The sequence below is a fragment of the Bufo gargarizans genome, chromosome 10, assembly GCF_014858855.1.
Source record: "Bufo gargarizans isolate SCDJY-AF-19 chromosome 10, ASM1485885v1, whole genome shotgun sequence".
Classification (NCBI taxonomy): Eukaryota; Metazoa; Chordata; class Amphibia; order Anura; family Bufonidae; genus Bufo; species Bufo gargarizans.
In genome coordinates, this window is record NC_058089.1 from 37833857 (window position 1) to 37846353 (window position 12497).

Consider the following 12497-nt stretch of genomic DNA (forward strand, 5'->3'; position numbering starts at 1 on the left):
GTAATTTGAAGCTTCTTCAAAGCTAATTTCTGAAGTTATTACCCGAAGTCTCGCAAGACTTCGCAAAGTAATAACTTCAGCTCATAGGAGCCAATACATTCTAATACTGTACGAAGCGCTCGCTCCGTACAGTATTCTAACAAAGTTTTATGCAAATCGACTTCAGATGTTTCATCCGAAGTCGATTCGCTCATCCCTAGTCACCATAATACAGCTGTGCGTATGGTTCATGGAGCCAATGGTGAGGATTTCGATTTCCCAGTTCTTATTCTGTTACCAGACTAATGACCTTTAGTTTTGAATCCAGTTATTATCCAAACATTGTGGTCGTATCATGGCTTTAGCTGCAATTTCTAAAATCACATGAATACAATCGCACCGCAGGAAACACTCGCTGCTCAGTGGATGCGCAGGACAGGACCTGTGCTCCAGCGTGATGATGTTTCCCAGCATTGACTGGAAGCAGCAGGGCCTGCGAAACGTCATCATGATGGAGGGCAGGTCTTGTCCTGAGCTCCCAGTGAGTTGCGAGTGTTCACCACCGTGCGATCAAATGGATGAGGTTTTATTTTTTTCACAAGAAGTGTTGGGAAGGGGGCATAAATAATACTGTGGCCTCTAATGGGAGGCATTATTAATACTGGGAGCCACTAATGGAGGAAAAGTAATACTAGGGGGGCACTAATTCATTTTACTGGGTGCCATTATTGGAGCCTTATTAATACTGGGCGCTACAAATGGGACTTTATTAATACTGGGAGACACTAATGGGGCATTAGTAATAGTGGGGGCCATTAATGAGAGCCTTATTAATACTGGGGGCCACTAATTGGGCATTATTAATAGCATTATTAATGGTAGGGGCCACCAAGGGGGACCTTAATACTGGGGGACACTAATGGTGCATTATTAATGGTGGGGACCACTAATGGGGGCCTTAGTAATACTGGGGGCCACCAATGAGGTCCTTATTAAAACTGGGGGCCACTAATAAGGCATTATAAATACTCGGGGGCCACTAATTGGGACCTTATTAATACTGGGGGGCTATTAGTAGGAGCCTTATTAATACTGAGTGCAACTACTGCAGGGATCTCAACTCTCCCGGAGGTTCAGGGAGTCTCCCGCTATTAGATAGCGGCTCCCTGACACCCGCATGTGAAACAATATCTCCCGGAAAGGTTTATCTCAGTCAGATAGCAGAGCAGAGAGATAAGAGAAGTGACAGGACAGAGTTTAGATTACAGGTTGAATTAACCCTTTAGGGTCAAATTGGCTTCTCAAGGAGATATATATGTTAAAGGCATCCCTTCTGTCTCATTCAGTAGCTATATAACTATTGAGAGAGATGCTTTTTTTTTTTTTTTAAATACATTTACACATTTAACCCTCCATTTTAATTATATTATTTACCCCAGTGTTAAATTCACACTCCCTGGATGCTTTAATCATATATATAAATATGATAATTTGGGGCAGGGTAATGAGCCCGGTCCTCCACACCATAGAGCAAAGTGTGCAGATACTTCATATGTTTGGAAAATGTAATAAAAAGTTCGTGAAAAAAAAAAAAACTCCCTGAAATGAGAAGTGCACCTCCCTGAAATGAGTTTTTGCAGGTTGGGATGTCTGCTACTGGGGCATTATTAATACTAGGAGCCACTAATGGGACATTTTTAATACTAGGAGGATTTAACGGGGGCAATCATTTTACTGGGGCCTGTTTTAAAGGGTAACTGTCATATTTTCTTTTTATGTAATGGGACTGGTCTGACTAGGTTTACCTTAGTTCCTTAGTTAATACTTTTGTATAGGTATTGAATTACATAGTAATTGCAGCATGTTCTTTCCTCCCCCAGGCATTTCAGTGGTGCGGCTAAAACAGCGTTGCTAGATGTCCCCCATCTCCTATCTTCTATATACAGAAGACGGAGGACGTAGTAGTGGGAAGTCCCGACCGCTGCGTGCGCGCTCCCGTCAGACCGGGATAGTGCCGATATTCGCGATAAAAATTTGAATATTTGCAATCAACCACTCAGGAGGAAGAGGGCGTGTTTAAGTCTGGAGAAAGCTGATTGGTTGGGGTAAGGCTGCGCGTTCCCGAGATGAGCAGAATGAATTCTGGGTATTTAGGAAAGGAGGTCTTAGCCTCAGGGTAAGGGCATTGGCAGCCATCTTGAGAAGATAGTTTTAAAGAAGTCTTGTGAGGAGCTGTTGCTATGGATGGAATCTTATTAACAAGTGGTATGTGAACACAATAATTAGTGATTATGGATTATCACCACAGCAGCAACAACATATATGAAAATAGACTTTTGAGTGAAAATATGAGTTATCCTTTAAGCCACGCCCCACAGCTTAACGTGGCCATTATTTTTCAGTAGTCAGGTTACACTGCCGTGTTGGCACTTTTCGATAAATAAGTGGGTTTTGGGTCGCAGTGTGGGTACTCGGTCTCTAAAAGGTTCTCCATCACTGCCCTAAGGGTTAAAGGCTTGGAAGAATACAATTAGGGGAAATGTCACAATCTGAGTGAGGGCTCATGCACACAAACGTATTTACTTTCCGTGTCTGTTCAGTTTTTTTTGCAGACCATATGTGGAACCATTCACTTCAATGGGTCCGCCAAAAAAAACCACAGAAGTTACTCCGTGTGCATTCCGTTTACGTATGTCCGTATTTCTGTTCCGCAAAAAATCGAACATGTCCTATTATTGTCCACATTACAGACAAGGATAGTACTGTTCTATGAAGGGCCAGCTGTTCCGTTCCGCAAAATATGGAATACACACAGACGTCATCCGTATTTTTTGCTTATCCCTTTTTTGCGGACCGCAAAACAACAACAGTCATGTGCATGAGCCCTGAAGCTGATATTCAGTTGTATTCATATCATATATAGAAATATAAAAGTGAAAGTGTAGGACAGGAAGATGGCTTCACCCTGGACTCTGCTATGTGAGGAGTGGCAGGTTACGCTCTATCCACCAGATGTTACAGGAAAGCCGATTTATTTTAAAGGGAAAGTGTCACATATATTCTTTTGCTAGTGACACATATCCTTTTTTCTGATCTATTTTTATTTTCTGATTGTAAATTTTTTTAAATTCCGTTCCCTGAACATGATTGCGGGGGCTGCCATCTTGCCCGAGTTGTTAACAGCATTTAGACAGATACTTTATGGCAGCCCCATGGGCCGTAGACACAATGGACAGGAGGGGGAGTTTTCTAGGCATGCACTGTGACCTGTTCAGAGGTCAGGAAGGAGAAGATAAGCGGTGATATCACCTATTGTGTATGGTAGATCCTGTGTTATCTATACAAAGGTGATACCTGTCATTGTAATCCTGTCTATAATAATGATGATAGGTTATCTATATAGGTTATCTATATAGACCAAGTTCTACCTACTGTATTATTAGGCTTAGTGGCCAGTGTAAAAACTGCAGGATTTTAAGATTATTTAAAGTGATAGGAAAATTAAAAATAACATCACCAAAAATTCATAAAAAATATGTGCAACATAAAAACCTGATTTAACCACTTCAGCCCCGCTAGGTGAAACCCCCTTCATGACCAGAGCACTTTTTACACTTCGGCACTACACTCCTTTCACCGTTTATCGCTCGGTCATGCAACTTACCACCCAAATGAATTTTACCTCCTTTTCTTCTCACTAATGGAGCTTTCATTTGGTGGTATTTTATTGCTGCTGACATTTTTACTTTTTTTGTTATTAATCAAAATGTAACGATTTTTTTGCAAAAAAATGACATTTTTCACTTTCAGCTGTAAAATTTTGCAAAAAAAACGACATCCATATATAAATTTTTCGCCAAATTTATTGTTCTACATGTCTTTGATAAAAAAAAATGTTTGGGCAAAAATAAAATGGTTTGGGTAAAAGTTATAGCATTTACAAACTATGGTACAAAAATGTGAATTTCCGCTTTTTGATACAGCTCTGACTTTCTGAGCACCTGTCATGATTCCTGAGGTTCTACAATGCCCAAACAGTAGAAAACCCCCACAAATGACCCCATTTCGGAAAGTAGACACCCTAAGGTAAAAAACTTTTTATAAAAAACTTTTTATTTTTTGTCACAAGTTAGCGGAAAATGATGATGATTTTTATTTAATTTTTTTTTCTTACAAAGTCTCATATTCCACTAACTTGCGACAAAAAATAAAAAATTCTAGGAACTCGCCATGCCCCTCACGGAATACCTTGGGGTGTCTTCTTTCCAAAATGGGTATATGTAAAATGACACCCCAAAACACATTCCCCAACTTCTCCTGAGTACGGCGATACCAGATGTGTCACACTTTTTTGCTGCCAAGGTGGGCAAAGGGGCACACATTCCAAAGTGCACCTTTCAGATTTTGCAGGCCATTTTTTACACATTTTGATTGCAAGGTACTTCTCACACATTTGGGCCCCTAACTTGCCAGGGCAGTATAACTACGCCACAAGTGACCCCATTTTGGAAAGAAGACACCCCAAGGTATTCCGTGAGGGGCATGGCGAGTTCCTCGAATTTTTTATTTTTTGTCACAAGTTAGCGGAAAATTATGATTTTTTTTTTTTCTCTTTTTTCCTTACAAAGTCTCATATTCCACTAACTTGCGACAAAAAATAAAAAATTCTAGGAACTCGCCATGCCCCTCACGGAATACCTTGGGGTGTCTTCTTTCCAAAATGGGGTCACTTGTGGCGTAGTTATACTGCCCTGGCAATTTAGGGGCCCAAATGTGTGAGAAGTACTTTGCAATCAAAATCTGTAAAAAATGACCGGTGAAATCCGAAAGGTGCACTTTGGAATATGTGCCCCTTTGCCCACCTTGGCATCAAAAAAGTGTCACACATGTGGTATCGCCGTACTCAGGAGAAGTTGGGGAATGTGTTTTGGGGTGTCATTTTACATATACCCATGCTGGGTGAGAGAAATATCTTGGCAAAAGACAACTTTTCCCATTTTTTTATACAAAGTTGGCATTTGACCAAGATATTTTTCTCACCCAGCATGGGTATATGTAAAATGACACCCCAAAACACATTCCCCAACTTCTCCTGAGTACGGCGATACCAGATGTGTCACACTTTTTTGCTGCCAAGGTGGGCAAAGGGGCACATATTCCAAAGTGCACCTTTCGGATTTCACCGGTCATTTTTTACAGATTTTGATTGCAAAGTACTTCTCACACATTTGGGCCCCTAAATTGCCAGGGCAGTATAACTACCCCACAAGTGACCCCATTTTGGAAAGAAGACACCCCAAGGTATTCCGTGAGGGGCATGGCGAGTTCCTCGAATTTTTTATTTTTTGTCACAAGTTAGCGGAAAATTATGATTTTTTTTTTTTCTCTTTTTTCCTTACAAAGTCTCATATTCCACTAACTTGCGACAAAAAATAAAAAATTCTAGGAACTCGCCATGCCCCTCACGGAATACCTTGGGGTGTCTTCTTTCCAAAATGGGGTCACTTGTGGGGTAGTTATACTGCCCTGGCAATTTAGGGGCCCAAATGTGTGAGAAGAACTTTGCAATCAAAATGTGTAAAAAATGCCCTGCAAAATCCGAAAGGTGCACTTTGGAATATGTGCCCCTTTGCCCACCTTGGCTGCAAAAAAGTGTCACACATCTGGTATCGCCGTACTCAGGAGAAGTTGGGCAATGTGTTTTGGGGTGTCATTTTACATATACCCATGCTGGGTGAGAGAAATATCTTGGCAAAAGACAACTTTTCCCATTTTTTTATACAAAGTTGGCATTTGACAAAGATATTTTTCTCACCCAGCATGGGTATATGTAAAATGACACCCCAAAACACATTGCCCAACTTCTCCTGAGTACGGCGATACCACATGTGTGACACTTTTTTGCAGCCTAGATGCGCAAAGGGGCCCAAATTCCTTTTAGGAGGGCATTTTTAGACATTTGGATCCCAGACTTCTTCTCACACTTTCGGGCCCCTAAAAAGCCAGGGCAGTATAAATACCCCACATGTGACCCCACTTTGGAAAGAAGACCCCCCTCAAGGTATTCAATGAGGGGCATGGCGAGTTCCTAGAATTTTTTTTTTTTTTGCATAAGTTAGCGGATATTGATTTTTTTTTTGTTTTTTTCTCACAAAGTCTCACTTTCCGCTAACTTAGGACAAAAATTTCAATCTTTCATGGACTCAATATGCCCCTCACGGAATACCTTGGGGTGTCTTCTTTCCAAAATGGGGTCACATGTGGGGTATTTATACTGCCCTGGCTTTTTAGGGGCCCTAAAGCGTGAGAAGAAGTCTGGAATATAAATGTCTAAAAATGTTTACGCATTTGGATTCCGTGAGGGGTATGGTGCGTCCATGTGAGATTTTATTTTTTGACACAAGTTAGTGGAATATGAGACTTAGTAAGAAAAAACAAAAACAAACAAAAAAATTTCGCTAACTTGTGCCAAAAAAAATGTCTGAATGGAGCCTTACCAGGGGGGGGGGTGATCAATGACAGGGGGGTGATCACCCATATAGACTCCCTGATCACCCCCCTGTCATTGATCACCCCCCCTGTAAGGCTCCATTCAGACATCCGCATGATTTTTTACGGATCCATGGATACATGTATCGGATCCACAGAACGCATGCGGACGTCTGAATGGAGCCTTACAGGGGGGTTATCAATGACAGGGGGTGATCAGGGTAATCAGGGTGATCACCCCCCTGTCACTGATCACCCCCCCTGTAAGGCTCCATTCAGACATCCGCATAATTTTTTACGGATCCATGGATACATGGATCGGATCCACAAAACGCATGCGGACGTCTGAATGGAGCCTTACAGGGGGGTTATCAATGACAGGGGTGATCAGGGTAATCAGGGTGATCACCCCCCTGTCACTGATCACCCCCCCTGTAAGGCTCCATTCAGACATCCGCATGATTTTTTACGGATCCATGGATACATGGATCGGATCCACAGAACGCATGCGGACGTCTGAATGGAGCCTTACAGGGGGGTTATCAATGACAGGGGGTGATCAGGGTAATCAGGGTGATCACCCCCCTGTCACTGATCACCCCCCCTGTAAGGCTCCATTCAGACATCCGCATGATTTTTTACGGATCCATGGATACATGGATCGGATCCACAAAACGCATGCGGACGTCTGAATGGAGCCTTACAGGGGGGTTATCAATGACAGGGGTGATCAGGGTAATCAGGGTGATCACCCCCCTGTCACTGATCACCCCCCCTGTAAGGCTCCATTCAGACATCCGCATGATTTTTTACGGATCCATGGATACATGTATCGGATCCACAGAACGCATGCGGACGTCTGAATGGAGCCTTACAGGGGGGTTATCAATGACAGGGGGTGATCAGGGTAATCAGGGTGATCACCCCCCTGTCACTGATCACCCCCCCTGTAAGGCTCCATTCAGACATCCGCATGATTTTTTACGGATCCATGGATACATGGATCGGATCCACAAAACGCATGCGGACGTCTGAATGGAGCCTTACAGGGGGGTTATCAATGACAGGGGTGATCAGGGTAATCAGGGTGATCACCCCCCTGTCACTGATCACCCCCCCTGTAAGGCTCCATTCAGACATCCGCATGATTTTTTACGGATCCATGGATACATGGATCGGATCCACAAAACGCATGCGGACGTCTGAATGGAGCCTTACAGGGGGGTTATCAATGACAGGGGTGATCAGGGTAATCAGGGTGATCACCCCCCTGTCACTGATCACCCCCCCTGTAAGGCTCCATTCAGACATCCGCATGATTTTTTACGGATCCATGGATACATGTATCGGATCCACAGAACGCATGCGGACGTCTGAATGGAGCCTTACAGGGGGGTTATCAATGACAGGGGGTGATCAGGGTAATCAGGGTGATCACCCCCCTGTCACTGATCACCCCCCCTGTAAGGCTCCATTCAGACATCCGCATGATTTTTTACGGATCCATGGATACATGGATCGGATCCACAAAACGCATGCGGACGTCTGAATGGAGCCTTACAGGGGGGTTATCAATGACAGGGGTGATCAGGGTAATCAGGGTGATCACCCCCCTGTCACTGATCACCCCCCCTGTAAGGCTCCATTCAGACATCCGCATGATTTTTTACGGATCCATGGATACATGGATCGGATCCACAAAACGCATGCAGACGTCTGAATGGAGCCTTACAGGGGGGTTATCAATGACAGGGGGTGATCAGGATAATCAGGGTGATCACCCCCCTGTCACTGATCACCCCCCCCCCCCCCTGTAAGGCTCCATTCAGACATCCGCATGATTTTTTACGGATACATGGATACATGGATCGGATCCACAAAACGCATGCAGACGTCTGAATGGAGCCTTACAGGGGGGTTATCAATGACAGGGGGTGATCAGGGTAATCAGGGTGATCACCCCCCTGTCACTGATCACCCCCCCTGTAAGGCTCCATTCAGACATCCGCATGATTTTTTACGGATCCATGGATACATGTATCGGATCCACAGAACGCATGCGGACGTCTGAATGGAGCCTTACAGGGGGGTTATCAATGACAGGGGGTGATCAGGGTAATCAGGGTGATCACCCCCCTGTCACTGATCACCCCCCCTGTAAGGCTCCATTCAGACATCCGCATGATTTTTTACGGATCCATGGATACATGTATCGGATCCACAGAACGCATGCGGACGTCTGAATGGAGCCTTACAGGGGGGTTATCAATGACAGGGGGTGATCAGGGTAATCAGGGTGATCACCCCCCTGTCACTGATCACCCCCCCTGTAAGGCTCCATTCAGACATCCGCATGATTTTTTACGGATCCATGGATACATGTATCGGATCCACAGAACGCATGCGGACGTCTGAATGGAGCCTTACAGGGGGGTTATCAATGACAGGGGGGTGATCAGGGAGTGTATATGGGTGATCACCCGCCTGTCATTGATCACCCCCTGTAAGGCTCCATTCAGACGTCCGCATGTGTTTTGCGGATCCGATCCATGTATCCATGGATCCGTAAAAATCATGCGGACGTCTGAATGGAGCCTTACAGGGGAGTGATCAATGACAGAGGGGTGATCAATGACAGGGGGTGATCAGGGAGTGTATATGGGTGATCACCCGCCTGTCATTGATCACCCCCCTGTAAGGCTCCATTCAGACATCCGTATGCTTTTTGCGGATCCGATCCATGTATCCGTGGATCGGTAAAAATCATACGGACGTCTGAACGGAGCCTGACAGGGGGGTGATCAATGACAGGGCGGTGATCAATGACAGGGGGGTGATCAGGGAGTTTATATGGGGTGATCATGGGTGATCAGGGGTTTATAAGGGGTTAATAAGTGACGGGGGGGGGGGGGTGTAGTGTAGTGTGGTGTTTGGTGCGACTGTACTGACCTACCTGAGTCCTCTGGTGGTCGATCCTAACAAAAGGGACCACCAGAGGACCAGGTAGGAGGTATATTAGACGCTATATTAGCGTCTAATATACCTGTTAGGGGTTAAAAAATTCGGATCTCCAGCCTGCCAGCGAACGATCGCCGCTGGCATGCTGGAGATCCACTCGCTTACCTTCCGTTCCTGTGAGCGCGTGCGCCTGTGTGCGCGCGTTCACAGGAAATCTCGCGTCTCGCGAGATGACGCGCCGATGCGTGACTGTGCGCCAGCCTGCCACCTCCGGAACGCACATGTGCGTTAGGCGGTCCGGAGGTGGTTAAAGGGAACCTGTCACCGGGATTTTGTGTATAGAGCTGAGGACATAGGTTGCTAGATGGCCGCTAGCACATCCGCAATACCCAGTCCCCAGAGCTCTGTGTGCTTTTATTGTGTGAAAAAAAATTGATACATATGCAAATTAACCTGAGAAGAGTCCTGTCCCAGACCCATCTCAGGGACAGGACTCATCTCAGGTTAATTTGTATATGTATCAAATGTTTTTTTTTACACAATAAAAGCACACAGAGCTATGGGGACTGGGTATTGCGGATGTGCTAGCGGCCAGCTAGCAACCCGTGTCCTCAGCTCTATACACAAAATCCCGGTGACAGCTTCCCTTTAAACAATAGGTCACTTTCTGATGACATTCCTTTTAAGAAAATATGCCACCAGGACTATACCGAATCTGTATGGGAGATTACAGATAATCCGTTCAGTATGCATCAGGATGTCTTTAGTTCAGTCACTCTTACGGTATTTGGCTGGAGAAAATACAGCAGCATGCTGGATCTGGCATTATTTTCCACTGAAATGCATTAATGCCGAATCCGGTACCAAGTGTTCCAGAAAAATGGATCCGGTTTCCCGATCTGTGCATGCGCAGACCTTTAAAAATGTTAAATAAATAAATACCGGATCCGTTTTTCCACCAGGTGACACCAGAGAGACGGATCCGTTATTGCAATGCATTTGTGAGACGTATCAGCATCTGGATCCATTTACAAATGCTATCCGTTTGCATACGGATTTCTGGATCCGGCAGCCAGTTCCGTCGCCAGAACTGCCTGCCGGAATCCAACAACGCAATTGTGAAAGTACCCTAACAGCGGTTAAAAACAGGTACACTATGAGAAAGGCACACCAGGAACACTCCTGACGTGATCATGTGACATTACGACACTGGGGGCTGCCGCCTCAAAGTGTTCCATTGGTGAATATTTATACATTTTTGTTGGCACCAATGGGGGTTGGGGGGAGTGGCGCCAACACTATATAGACTGGGGGCCAATAAATGTCCTGGGGGCAGTATATATACTGAGGGCATTGTAGGGGTGGAGTTTTAATTTAAAAAAAGGCAATGAAATTCATCAGTTTTTAACCAACATTAACACAGGGTGAAAAATGAATGGAGAACAGATAATAAATGGATAGATGATCAATAAAAATGGATGCACACGTGATGCAAAATGGCCATGAAAAACTGACAGTTTATCTCTTTGTAACGGATATTTTCTTTGTCATGTAAATGTACCCTTAGTAAAACATCTTTGGCCTGACACTAGACATAGGAATGCTGTCAACTTCTGGCATAGGAATGTTATCTTTGTAATTACGCTTCTGGAATTTTGGATTATTATAAATAGAGATGAGTGAATTAAAAAAAAATGCGATTCGTCCAGTTTGTCGAATAAAAAAAAAAAAATCTGTTTGATCTGCTCTTTCCTGGCTGCCTAGAGCCTTTATCGTGGTGTAGAACACTGTGCCTTGTAGTAACACGCATAGGGAGTCTGCTGTGGTAGTGAATTAATACTGTGAGTCAGTATGACATGCAGATGACAGGGGTCGCTCTTAGAATCATTTCACACCTTCACTTATTTGGGCAGTCATGGGGCCAAAACTGGCAAAAATAACTCAAGTATGAACTCAGCCTTACAGGTCGATGTTAGCTTAAAAAAGAAGTGCACACCGTTGTCAGCTGATTCCACATAGATGTCTACAGAATCTGTTCTATTAAACGCTTATACAAGTAGAGCCCTCCCCCCCCCCCCCCCACCAACAGAGTGAGGAGTGTGTCAGCAGTAAGTTTGTGTTGACGTCAGATTATTTTGCCCTTCCTCTGATCCGTCAAAACAATAACCCCCCCCCCCCCCAAAAAGGATCCTTTCTGTGGATATCCACTCGGTCAGAATTCGGTCAGTAATCCATCAGTATTGCGAATGCCAAAAGGCAGGAGTGGATCTAAAACATACAGTGTAGATGACAAGTGAATGGAATATTTGCATGTGTTCTGTGTTTTGTACCCACTCCTAATTTTGGCTACCAAATCACAAGCCAATACTGATGGGCCCCTACAGGTCTTACAGCTGCTACACCGACAGGATCCGTTGTGCGTCTCATTTTTCTTCCTTCTGACAGATCAGAAGAAGGGTCAAATAAATAATGATGTCAGCCAGGCTAAAAGGCTAAATAGCGGCCCAGTCATGAAGTGGAGAGGGTGGGAACAGCATAAGAAGTCCACAGAGTAGCCCTATGACATAGTGGTGAGGTGGAAAGAGCATGAGGAGACCACAGAGCGGCCCAATGACAGTGTGGAGGTGGCGGCAGCATCAGGAGGATACCACAGAGTGGCACAATGACAGTGTGCAGGTGGCAGCAGCATGAGGAGACCACAGAGTGGCAAGGTGACATAGTGTGGAGGTGGCAGCAGCATAGGAAGACCACAGAGTGACCCGGTGACAGAGTGGGGAGGTGGGTGGCAAAACCAATACCAGCTGAAGATGGTGGGTGAAAGAATGAGCCCTTGGCATCAAAAGTGTGGCAGCATCAGAAGTCATCCCTCTGCCTAATGGTGACAATTTGGCTGCCACTACGCAAGCGAGTGTGCATCGGGCTATTTGTGCAGGTGACTCGGAGGGACTCCCTGCCTTCATCTCCACTGCATACTGCCACGGTGTGTCTGGGTCCTCTGCTTGTCTTCCTCATCGCCCTGTAGCTCCTCTTCTCCTGTTACCTGTGTAGAAAAACCACCCATTTCGCTACAC